Below are 12,537 nucleotides of genomic sequence, written 5' to 3'. Positions count from 1 at the left end.
TTAATGGAACATCTCATCTCCCTGGATATATATATATATATATATATATATACACACACACACACACACACACACACACACACACACACACACACACACACACACACACACACACACACACACACACACACACACACACACACACACACACACACACACACACACACACACACACACACACACACACACACACACACACACACACACACACACTCCGAAGCAACAGGATTTATTCTCAACATTCTAAGTTATTCTATCAAACCCGGATGTGGAGGCGGAGTTAAGATGGCGCTAAATGGCGACTCCTTTGCTTGCATCTTCTGAAACAGCTCTATTTCCATCTTTAATATCCTTACTTTCCCCTTTCAGGGTTCTTTTGAAGACCCTGGCCTGGAGTTAAACACAGACTTCGGTCCTTTGCAGAAATGGGACCCGTTTTCAGGGTTTCAGGACTGGCCATTATCCGAAATGCCAAGGGTTCGGCCTGAGAGTCCCACTGGTATTTGGAAGCCTAAGATCTCGGGGCTCTGGAGACAGGTGGATCGAGGGTCAGTGTCCTGGCAGGAGACTCGTGTGTTGTCGGGGGAGGGCAGAAAATCTTTCGCTGTGGGCCTGAAGACCCGAGATCTTTGCGACCTTCAGGCACAAAGCTTGTAGAAGAGTGACGAAACGGACTTTTAACATCGTGAACCAACGTGTTGTTGTTATGCCTCCCCACTCACTGTGAAAATGGGAGACACCTCCCTCTCCTTATTAGTGAGAGAGAGAACCCGTGGTTTGTTGAATGCTGGATGAAATGTGAAGTCTTTGGGGTAACTGCGAGTCTGTGTCTTTGCTATTGCCTAGCTCACGTTTGCGCTCGGTGGTGGTGCTGATACTTGCTTTTATTTTGCTCATGGGGGAGGGGGGATTGCTGCTCGCACGTTTAACTGTTGTTCATTCTTTGGGGCACTCCTCTGTTTTCCTGTATGGTTGCGAAGGAAAAGCATTTCGGGATGTATATTGTATACATTTCTCTGACATTAAATTGGACCCTTGAACCTTTGAAATGTCCCATCATGATTCTGGTTGTTGCATTTGGCTTTTAAATTGATAAGAGTCCTGCAGCATGGAAAAAGGCCATTTGTCCCACCATATCTATACTAACCAATGGAGTTTTTCTTCTCAGTCACTGCAAGATCTGGAGGGTAGCTGTGACGTAATTTACCATCGACCCAACCTGCAAGTCAACCCTTAGGGAATCCTGCATGAGGACTCCCAATCCCTTTGCATGTCTGATTTCTGAATTTTAACCATGTTTAGAAAATAGTCTATATTCAATCTACCAAAGTACATGACCATACACTTTCTGACACTGTATCCCATCTGTTACTCCTTTGCCCGTTCTCCTAATCCATCTATTTCCTTCTGCAGACTCCCTGCTTCCTCAAAACTAACTGCTCCTCCATCTATCTTAATATCGCCCACAAACTTGGCCACAAAGCCATCAATTCCATCATCCAAATCAGTGACATATAATGTGAAAAGACATGGTCACAACACCAGCCCCCGTGGAACACCACTAGTCACTGGTGGCTAAAAGAAAAGTTCCATTTTATTCCCACTTTTTGCCTCTTGCCAGACAGCAAATTGTCTGTCGATGCTGATATCCTTCCTGAAATACCATGGGTTCTGATTCTGTGTAGCAGCCTCATGTGTGGCACCTTGTCAAAGGTCTTCTGAAAATCAAAGTTAACAACATCTACTGTGAATAAGATGATGAGAGGCATTGGTTGTGTGGATAGTCAGAGGCTTTTTCCCAGGGCTGAAATGGCTAGCACAAGAGGGTAAAGTTTTAAGGTGCTGGTACAGAGGAGATGTAAGGGGTAAGTTTTTTACACAGAGAGTGGTGAGTGTGTGGAATGGGCTGCCGACGATGGTGGTGGAGGCGGATACAATGGGGTCTTTTAAAAGACTCCTGGAGAGGTACATGGAGCTCAGTAAAATAGAGGGTTATGGATAACCCTAGGTAATTTCTAAGATAAGGACATGTTCAGCACAGCTTTGTGGGCCAAATGGCCTGTATTGTGCTGTAGGTTTTTTATGTTTCTATGCTACTGATTCTCCTCTGTCTATCCTGCCTGTTATTTCCTCAAATAATTCTAACAGTTTCATCGGGCAAGATTTCTCCTTAAGGAAACTATTCTGACATTGGTCTGACTTCTATATGACAGTAAACTCGACTTTTAGGCTTAGGATTAGAATCTGGGTATTAATGTTTTGAAGAAGCAGGCACATTGAAATAAGGATAGCACATGTATAAAAAAAACAAGTTACAGCAAAAGCTACAAATCTAAAATCCCCTCTGGTAGTCAGAATGGTCAGTTCCCTCTACAATTTTGCCATAAATCACACACAGCACAAAAATAATATTAAAACAATAATATTAATAGATAATAAAAATATTCCAAAGATGTAAAAGTTGACGTAAAGTACATATAGAACATACAGTTAAATAAACAACAGTATAATGCTACTGGTGCTGCCATTAATAATGTGCACTGGGTGACAACAGGATATTCAGAAGTCTCACAGCCTAACAGTTCTTGTTCTTATACTGCGGTACCTTCTGACTAAGAGTTGGAGGTCAACAAGATTGTAGGACAAATAGGAGAGGTCTTTCACAATGCTGAGGGCTCTGCAGATGCAGTATTTCTGCTGTATGTGGGGGAGTGGGATTGAGACGTCGATGATTCTCTCTGCACTCCTCACAATACTTTGCAGGGTCTTGCGGCAGATGCCTTGTAGTTCCCATATCAGATAGTAATACAGCTGCTGCCGATGCTACTCCAGTAGGATGTGGTTAGAATGGGGGTGAGGAGCCTCGCTCATCTCAATCTCCTCAGGAGGTGGAGGCGCTGCTGTGCTTTCTTGACTAAAGAGGCGGTATTGGGGGACCATGTGATATCATCTGCGATGTGCACTCCAAGAAACTTGGTGCTCCTGATACTCTCCATGGAGCAGCTGTTGATGTACAGTTGGTAATGGTCAGCCTGCACCTTCCTGAAATCCACGATCATCTCGTTAGTCTTGTCTACACTGAGAATCAAGTTGCTGTGCTTGAACCAGTCCACAAGCCTCTCTATCATCATTGTTGCTGATGAGGCCAAATCACTGTTATGTCATCAGCGAACGTAACGATGTGGTTAGAGCCGGATCTGGTAGTGCAGTTGAGTGTCAGCAACATGAACAGCAGCAGGCTGAGCATGCAGCCCTAGGGGGCACCAGGGCTCAACATGACAGAGCTAAAGATGGCCAACATGGACATCACAAATAATAGACTTAACTATCGAATAGATACACTCCTCCCTCGGAGTGTCAGACACACTGAGCCAATAGGCTGGTCCTGGACTTATTTCCACTTGGTATGATTAACTTGTTATTATTTAATTATTTGTAGTTTTATATTGCTATATTTCTTCACTATTCTTGGTTGGTGCGGCTGTAACGAAACCCAATTTCCCTCGGGATCAATAAAGTATGTCTGTCTGTCTGTCTGTTTCCACTTCACCCAATATGACACAATCTCCTGTACAAGACTCTATTAGCTTAACACAACCCTTGATAGTTCTATGCTTCTTTATATAAATTAAACTTTTCCATTACTTCCACAAATACTAATTTCCAATTAGCAACATTTTTTTCACCTTTCACTGAATTCAACTCAATGTTGTCCATATCTCTTCGCACAGACATAGGACTGTGGTCCATGGCTGCCAAGACAGTCCTCCTCATTGAGTTAATCATCCCATGGGAGGAAGGAGTGGAGGCTGCCCACGAGCAGAAGAGCTGAAGTACTCAGACTGGCAGCTGAGTGTAAGGAAGCTGGTCAGAGAACCATCATCTACCCTGTGCTGGGGGCTTCGTTGGCACATCAATGTCAAGGTTACTCCGTGACATGGCAGTGACTGGAGTGAGGCTCGGGAGGGCCACCAGAGAGATGGCTGAAGAGGGAGAAAAAGACAGCTGTTGGCTGTGTCAAAGGAGAAAGTACAGAAGATGGGGAACTGACTAACCCCATTGGAAACTGCAGGGGGTGGCAGGGAGATGTCCCTGCCACTGCTCCACCACAAGGAGATGTACCAGGGCTAAGGGAGTGAAAAGTCAATGAGTGGTGATCCCCAGCTGATGACCTGCAGCTGACCTAAGGGCACTGTTGTTGTTGCAGTAGGCAGCAATTGGAGTCCAGGGAAGACAGGAGGATGTCCAGGAAAGACTGGATAGCTTCAGGAAAATCTGCACTAGGAATGGCGGTTAGTCACCCAACCCACTAGTCTCTTATAGCAGAGACACCTGTCAATGACCACACAGATGAATAAAAGTCGACAACTCAAAGGCCTTTCAAGAGGCAGGATAGAAGATGGGCCCACTATTTTTGCTCTATTATAAACCCTCTCTTTGGCTTTTATGTCAGCTTTGACTTCTTGTTAGCCATGGTTATGTTATCTTGCCTTTAGAATACTTTTTCTTCTGGGATGTATATATCCTGTGCCTTCTGAATTGCTTCCAGAAATTCCAGCAATTGCTGCTCTGTCGTCATCCCTGCCAGTGTTCTTTTCCAATCAATCTTGGCCAACTCCTCTTTCATGCCTCTGTAATACCCTTTACTCCATTATAGTACTGATACATCTGTCATTAACTTCTCCTTCCCATATTTCAGAGTGAATTCTATCATATTATGATCACTTTTCCCTAAGGGTTCTTTTACCTTCAGCTCTCTAATCAATTCTGGTTCGTTGCACAACCCAATCCAGAATTGCTGATCCCCTAGTGGGCTCAAGCACAAGCTGCTCTAAAAAGCCATCTCATAGGCATCCTAGAATATTCCCCCTTGGGATCCTGCACCAACCTGATTTTCTCAATCTACCTGCATATTGAAACCCCCCCATGACTATTGTAACATTGTCCTTTTGGAATGCATTTACTATCTCCCATTGTAACTTGTAGACCACATCCTTACTACTGTTTGGGAGTCTGCATATACAACTCCCATTAGGAGCCTTTTCAGTTCCTTAGCTCTAACCACATTGATTCAATACCTTCTGATCCTATGTCACCTCTTTCTAATGATTTGATTTGATTTTTGCCAACAGAACAATGCCATTGCCTCTGCTTTCTTGCCTGTCTTTTCGATACAATCTGTATCCTTGGACGTTAAGTTCCCAGCTATAATCTTCTTTTAGCCATGATTCAGCAATGCCCATAAAATCATACATATGTAATGTCCTGGTTCATATTTTTATTGTTATGCTGTATGCATTTCATTTTGGCAGTTCTGTAAGAGCAGTCTGTTCTGTTTTCAGCTTGTTTGGGTTATTGTTGAAGCCACTTGACAAAGTGATGTTACAAAATGCCCTATAGTGCACTTATAGTGCATATAGTACTTAGTCACGATGGCGCTAAACAGCGACTCCTTTGCTCACATCTTCGGAAACAGCTCTCTTTCCACCCTTAATATCTGTTTTTCCATTTCAGGGTACTTTTGAAGACCCTGACCTGGAGTTACACACTGACTTCGGTTCTTTGCAGGAATGGGACCGACTCTCGGGGTTTCACAACAGGCTGTTACTCGATATACCGAGGACTCTGCCTAAGAGCTACGCTTGCCTTTGGAGGTCCGATATTTTGTGGCTCTGGAGATGGGTGGATCGAAGGTCGGTGTCCCAGCAGGATATTGGTCTGTTGTGGGAGTCGGAAGATCACGGCTGTGTGCCCAAAGACCTGAGATCTTTGAGCACAGAGCACAGAAAAAGTGATGCAACAGACTTTTCACATCGTAAACCAGTGAGTTGTTTGTTAAGTCCCCCCTCTCGCTGTAAAACAGAGGCACCTCTATCTCCCTTATTAGGGGGAAGGAGAGAGCCTGTGGTATGTCAAATACCGGGTGAACGAGTAGTCTTTGGGGTACTGCAAGTCTATGTCTTTGCTGTTGCTTTGATGCATGCTTGAGTGCTCAGTGGTGAATGCCGATGCTTTTTTGGCTGGTGGGGGGGTGTGGGGGATCATTGCTTGCTGCCGCTTACATACGGGAGGGAAGGGAGCTGAGGAGGCTTTGGGGTTCTAACATTTAACTGTCATTCATCTATTGGGGCACTCCTCTGTTTTTGTGGATGGTTGCAAAGAGAAAACATTTCAGGATGTATATTGTATACATTTCTCTGACATTAAATGTACCTTTGAAGCCATTGATCTCCCAGAATCACAGGACCATTAACCAATTCAATGGTCTGATCCCCAAACACTTTTCCAGGCTTTTGATAAACTTATAGCATTCAAAAATATAAGAGTACTGACCCTGTGATTTCAGTCTCTGAGGCCGACATGAGAGCATCCTTCAGGAGGGTGAACCCACACAAAGCATTTGGCCCAGACTGGGTGTCCGGCCGAGTACCGAAGGCCTGTGCTGATCAACTGGATGGAATGTTCACTTATATCTTTAACCTCTTGCTTCGGCAGTCTGAGTTACCCAAATACTTCAAGCTGGCTTCTATTATACTATTGCCTAAGAAGAGCGTGGTAACCTGCCTCAATAACTATCATCCAGTAGCACTGACATCCACCATAAAGAAATACTTTGAGTGGTTGGTGGTGAAACGTATCAACCTCTGCCTAAGGGGTGACTTGGATCCACATCAATTTGTCCTACAGCAGATGCCTTTCCATTGGCTCTTCGCTCAACCCTGGAATATCTGGACAGTGAAGATGCATATAATCTGAATGCTCTTCATTGGCTACAGCTCTGCTTTCAAAACCATCATTCCCTCAAAACTAATCAATAAGCTCCATTAACTTCAATGCCTCCTTACGCAACTAGATCCTTGATTTCCTCACTTGCAGACCCCAGTCAGTTTGGATTGGCAACATCATCTCCTCTACAATTACCATCAATACAGGTGCATCACAAGGCTGTGTGCTTAGCCCCCTGTTCTACTCAGTTCGTGCTTATGACCATGAGGCTAAGCACAACTCTAATACGTTATTTTAAGTTTATTGATAATACCACTGCTATCGGCTGAATTAAAGGTGACGATGAATCAATGTATAGGAGGGAGAATGAAAATCTGTCTGGGAGGTGCCACAACAATAACCTCTCACTCAATGTCAGCAAAACCAAAGAGCATGTTATTGACTTCAGGAGGAAGAAACTGGAGGTCCATGAGCCAGTCCCCATTTGGGTATAAGAGGTGGAGAGGTCAGCAGCTTTAAATTCCTTGGTGTTATCATTTCAGAGGACCTCTTCTGGGCCAGTATGTAAGCCCCATACAAAGAAGGCACAGCAGTGCCTCTACTTAGAAGTTTGCAAAGATTTGACATGTCATCTGAAATTTTGATGAACGTTGATAGATGCACGGTGGAGAGAGTCCTGACTGGTTGTATCATGGCATGGTATGGAAAGACAAAAGCCCTTGAACATAAAAGCCTACAAAAATTAGTAGATATGGCCCAGCCCATCAAAGCTCTCCTCACCATTGAGCACATCTTCTAGTGCAGTCACAGGCAAGCAGCATCATCATCAAGGACCCTCACCATCCAAGCCATGCTCCCTTCTCACCACTGCCATCAAGAAGAAAGTATTGAAACCTCAGGACCTGCACCACCAGGTTCAGGAACAGTTATTACCCCTCAACCATCAGGCTGTTGAACCAGAGGGGATAACTTCACTCAACATCACTCACTCCAACAGTGAACTGTTTCCACAATTTATAAACTCACTTTCAAAGAGTCTTCATCTCACTTATTGCTTACTGATTTATTTTATTATTATTATTATTATTATTATTATTTTGTTTACTTTTATTTCTTTTTGTATATGTACAATTTGTTGTCTTTTGCACATTGGCTGTCTGTCTTGTCCTGTGCCTTTTTTTATTGTTTCTATTGTGTTTCTTTGTACTTACTGTAAATGTCTGCAAGAAAATGAATCTCAGGGTTGCATATGGTGGCATGTATGTACCTTGATAGTAAAATAATTCCTAAGATTTTTTTGATGGGAAAGTTGATGTAAACTGTACCTATCTGCTTGCTATTAATTAGGTTTAGTTTTGCACGAAGTTAATATGACCAGTAATAAAGCTAAAGAATAAAATTGTTGCTAAGTCTCAATAATGTTTATCAGAATCCAGTACTGCAAATGTATCCCTGCCAGATCGTTCTCATGAGACTGAGAGATTGGGATCCAGCCAGCATCAATCATTCTTTATTCAATGCTCATGGTGGTGGCCTTTATTCATCCCTCTTACAACCTCCAGTTCACTTTTGTTTCACAGCTGTAGAAATTGCTCATTTTTATTCCTATTACATACTAAAACTTGGACAGAAGCATGCTAAATTGTGAACAAAAACATATGTTCTCATTTTGATCAATTTTCTTTAATTATCTTAACCTCAGCAGATAAAGTATACTGTCTTGTACAGCTGGCACCTATTACCTGTGAAAACATGCCTTATTTCTCAATAGCTGCTTTTGCACAGCATTTTAAATCTTTCCTTCTCTGACTTAGTCCTCACTACCTTTTAAATGACTCAGCATGGGCTAAATGGGCCAAAAGGCCTGTTTCTGCGCTGTACTCTTCTATGACTCTAAGACTTCTTTTGAACAAATAGTCCAACAGCACTCTTGACCTTTTCAACCCTCCTACATTTCTTCACCTATCACTGACTGTCATGTCACCTTCTTCCCAAAAACATAAACAAAAATACAATTGAAAATTAATGACACAATTCAAATTCATGTATTCCATCAAGGCATTACACAGAACACAGCTCTCAGAACTGCCAGGAGAAACTTCAGCAAGAGGGCAAAGAATGCCTATACACAAAAAATTCAAGAACATCTGTCCGTGGCCAGTGGCACCGGCACCAATCATCATAAAGTGCTTGGAACGGCAAGTAATACCAAAAACTCCATTTGTGCTACACTAGACAGTCACTAATGTGCTTACTGACAGAATCGCCGCACGAAAGCTACTACAGCATTTGTCACGCACCTGGTCCTGACACATCTAGAAAACCAGGACACTTACTTCAGAATGCTCTTTCTGGATTTCAGTTCGGCAGTCAACCCAATTGTCCCACAGACCTTGGTGAACAAACCCCTAGTCCTCGGTCTACTGGGTAATTGAGTGTTGGATTTCTTAATCAACAGACCTTAGATAGTCAGGATGCACAAATGATCCTCCCTCCCCATCATCCTCAACACAGGTACTCCTGCCCCCAGGGCTGTGAGATAAGCCTGTCACTGTACACTATGCTCACACTCAACTGCACGGCCAAATACTGAAGCAATCGCATTGTCAAGTTCGCCGATGACACAACAGTGGTGGGGCTCACCACCGCCAACGATGAGATGGCCTACGGAAAGGAGGTGGTGGAGCTTGAGGCCTGGTGCCAGGCAGATAACGTCTTCCTCAGTGTCAACTCAACAAAGGAGATAGTTAACAACTTCAGAAGAAGTCACACTGTGCACACCCCTCATTACATCAGCGGCAGAGCAGTTCCAAACTCCTGCAGTGCACATCTCGCACAAACACTCATGCTAAGAGACCAAATGGAAGGTAAACAAACAGCTTCATGCTGAGTTCCTAAAATGACCTGGTGGAGGTGACCAGTAACTCCATGCTTGAGAGTATGGATGCAATGAAGAAGAACATTAGAAAAATGAGGAGAAAGCTCATTGAAACCTATTGAAATTTGAAAGGACGAGACAAACTGGATGTGGAAAAGAAGTTTCCTGTTATGAGGGAATCTAGGACCAGAGGGCACAGTCTCAGAATAGAATAGGATGTCCCATTGGAACAAAGATGAAGAGGTTTTTCTTTAGCCAGAGGGTGGTGAATCTGTTGAATTCATTGCCTCAGACAGTTATGGAGTTAAAGTTATTGGGTATATTTAAAGGCAGAAGTTGATTGGTTCTTGATTAGTAAGGGCTTTAAAGGTTACAGGGAGAAGGCAAGAAAGTGGTGTCGAGAGGAATGATGAATTAGCAGTGATGTAATGGCAGAGCAGACTCAATAAACCGAATGGCCTAATTCTGATCCTGTCTTACGGTATTATGGTCCGATGGTCAATGGCAAACATGGAAAAGTGCAGCAGCAACGTGACAACTTTCTGACCGACTTTTCCATATTTCCCATCGCACCAACCATTTAGATTTCGGCACTACACAACCATCTGTAGCCTACCCCATTACAATCTTCCTCTACATCTGAGGCACAACCAAATTGCAATGTCACCCTGCAGTTTACTGCCAACTTCTCTCCTATAGCCAATCTCCTCTAAGCACACAAACACTGTATTGGAAAGCTGCAGATTCCTCCCATAACCTGTCCTCTAATATGAGAACAGAGGTAGAGGAGTTTGTCGCTTTGTATCTCAAACCTCCACTGCCATTTATGATCATGGCTCTTCCACCCCATGCTTCATCTTGCCTCCTGTGCCAGTTCCACATTTCCCTCTATTCTCTGATCTTTCCAACATGTATCTACCTCCTTGTTTTCCAGAGTCAAACTGTGAGATAAAGTCATGATGTCTCTCCATCTTGACTTCGCTCTTATCATTTTTCCACCATTAGGTTGATCACATCCTGGGCAACAGAAATAACACACAAAAATGAAGAGGGGAATGGTGAGAGGCGAAGAAGTGCTTGCACTTACCATCTTCGCCTAGATGTCCAGAGCAGATTGAGGGCTGAGAAAGAAGTGGGATGAGAGAGGAATTATATCGTGATATCTCACTGTCAACCTTTTCAACATCACTATAAGAAGAGGCTTAGTGCTGCTTGTTCCCAAAATGGCCACCACTATCTCCTCCTTGAGGGCTAAAAATCCGTTCATTGCTTCTGCCTGCTGTTATGCACCAGCATTCATTATGTGCCAGGTTGTATGACCATGATTATTCTTGGCAAATTTTCTACAGAAGTGGTTTCCCATTGCCTTCTTCTGGGCAGTGCCTTTACAAGACAAGTGACCCCAGCCAATATTAATACTCTTCAGAAACTGTCTGCCTCGTGTCAGTGGTCGCATAACCAGGACATGTGATATCCACCAGCTGCTCATACAATCATCCACCACCACCTACTTCCATGGCTTCACGTGACCCAGACTGAGGCAGGGAGGGGATGGGGAGGTGGTGGCTAAGCAGGAGCTACACCTTGCCCAAGAGTGACCTCCAGACTAGCGGAGGGAAGGAGCGCTTTACTCTTCTTTTGGTAGAGACATAACTCCACCCAGCCACCCAGCAGCACTCTAACCCTGGAAGAAAGCAGGATGTGTTCCATGGAAAAGCACAGAATATCTTTGGGTACTGTGACTTGTCCTGGGAGAATAACTTCTAGTGAGGATAAGCCATCAGTTATGGCTATGCTTGCAATAGAACTAAATCCATGTATGAGAAATAATGAATTGTGCAGTTGAGGTGAGAACTGACTGACAAAATATTTTTGAAAGACAGTTGACATGATTGTAATGAATTGAGGGATGATGTAATTGGTATACCATGAACACAGAAACTGTAGCAAATTAGGAAAGGCTGTATCTCTTCCTACATTGCTCTGCAATTGAGCAGTACTTCCAGAACTGGCATTTGCCAGCCTTACATCTTATCAAGGAGTGAATATTCTTGGACTTCGTGTCTCATTACCAACAAGACAAGTATCCTTCTTGTCCTGCACCAAAGCTCTCACTGCATTACCTGAAAATCCTGATGAATTCTGTCTCACTGTTCAGCCACTGCTCAAGGTATCACAGTACTAGTTCAACTTTGAACATAAAACTCCAAACAGTTGCTGCAATCATGAAGTATGTCTTTTGTAAGAACAGGACAATTTACCACTCACAGGTTGATAGGGTGATTAAGAAGGTATATGACGTGTTCCCCTTCATTAGTCAAGAAATTGAGTTCAAAAGCCATGAGGTGATGTTGTAACTCTAAACCCCCGGTTAGACCTCACTTGTGTTCAGTTTTGGTCACCTCATTATAGGAAGGATTTAGAAGCTTTAGAGGGGGTGCAGAGGAGGTTTGCCAGGACGCTGTCTGGATTAGACAGCATGTCATATGAAAGTAGGCTGAGAAAACTAAGGCAATTCTCTTTGGAGCAAAGGAGATGATAGTTGACTTGATAGAGGTGTAAACGACGGTAAGGGGCACAGATCGAGTGCATAGCCAGAGATGTTTTCTCAGGATAGAAATGGCTAATACGGGTGTGTGGGGGGGGGGGAGGTATTGCTTTAAGGTGTTTGGAGGAAAGTATAGAGGGGATGCAGAGGTAGCTTCATTTTTACAGTGGGTGTGTGGAACGCATTGTCTGGTGTGGTGGTAGAGGCAGATACGTTAAGGACATTTAACCAACTCGTAGATAGGCACATGGATGATAAAAATATGAAGGGCTATGTGAGAGAGAAGGGTTGGATTGATCTCAGAGTAGGTTAAAGGGGGTAATAAAACAGATGAAAATATTCATTAGTTCAGACAGGCTTTTGGTCAGAGGAGCACGTTAGTTCT

The 12,537-nt window shown here is 43.5% G+C and overlaps 1 protein-coding gene across 1 annotated transcript in view; it reads right to left on the bottom strand.

Annotated features, from left to right (window-relative positions):
- The window catches only part of LOC140725099 (serine incorporator 1-like), an 89,122-nt gene that overhangs the window by 32,831 nt on the left and 43,754 nt on the right, over positions 1-12,537 (bottom strand). The window lies entirely within an intron of this gene.

The sequence above is a fragment of the Hemitrygon akajei genome, chromosome 1 (genome assembly GCF_048418815.1).
Source record: "Hemitrygon akajei chromosome 1, sHemAka1.3, whole genome shotgun sequence".
NCBI classification, from domain to species: Eukaryota; Metazoa; Chordata; class Chondrichthyes; order Myliobatiformes; family Dasyatidae; genus Hemitrygon; species Hemitrygon akajei.
The sequence above is the reverse complement of the archived record's forward strand: the minus strand, read 5'-3'. Positions and strand labels throughout refer to the sequence as shown.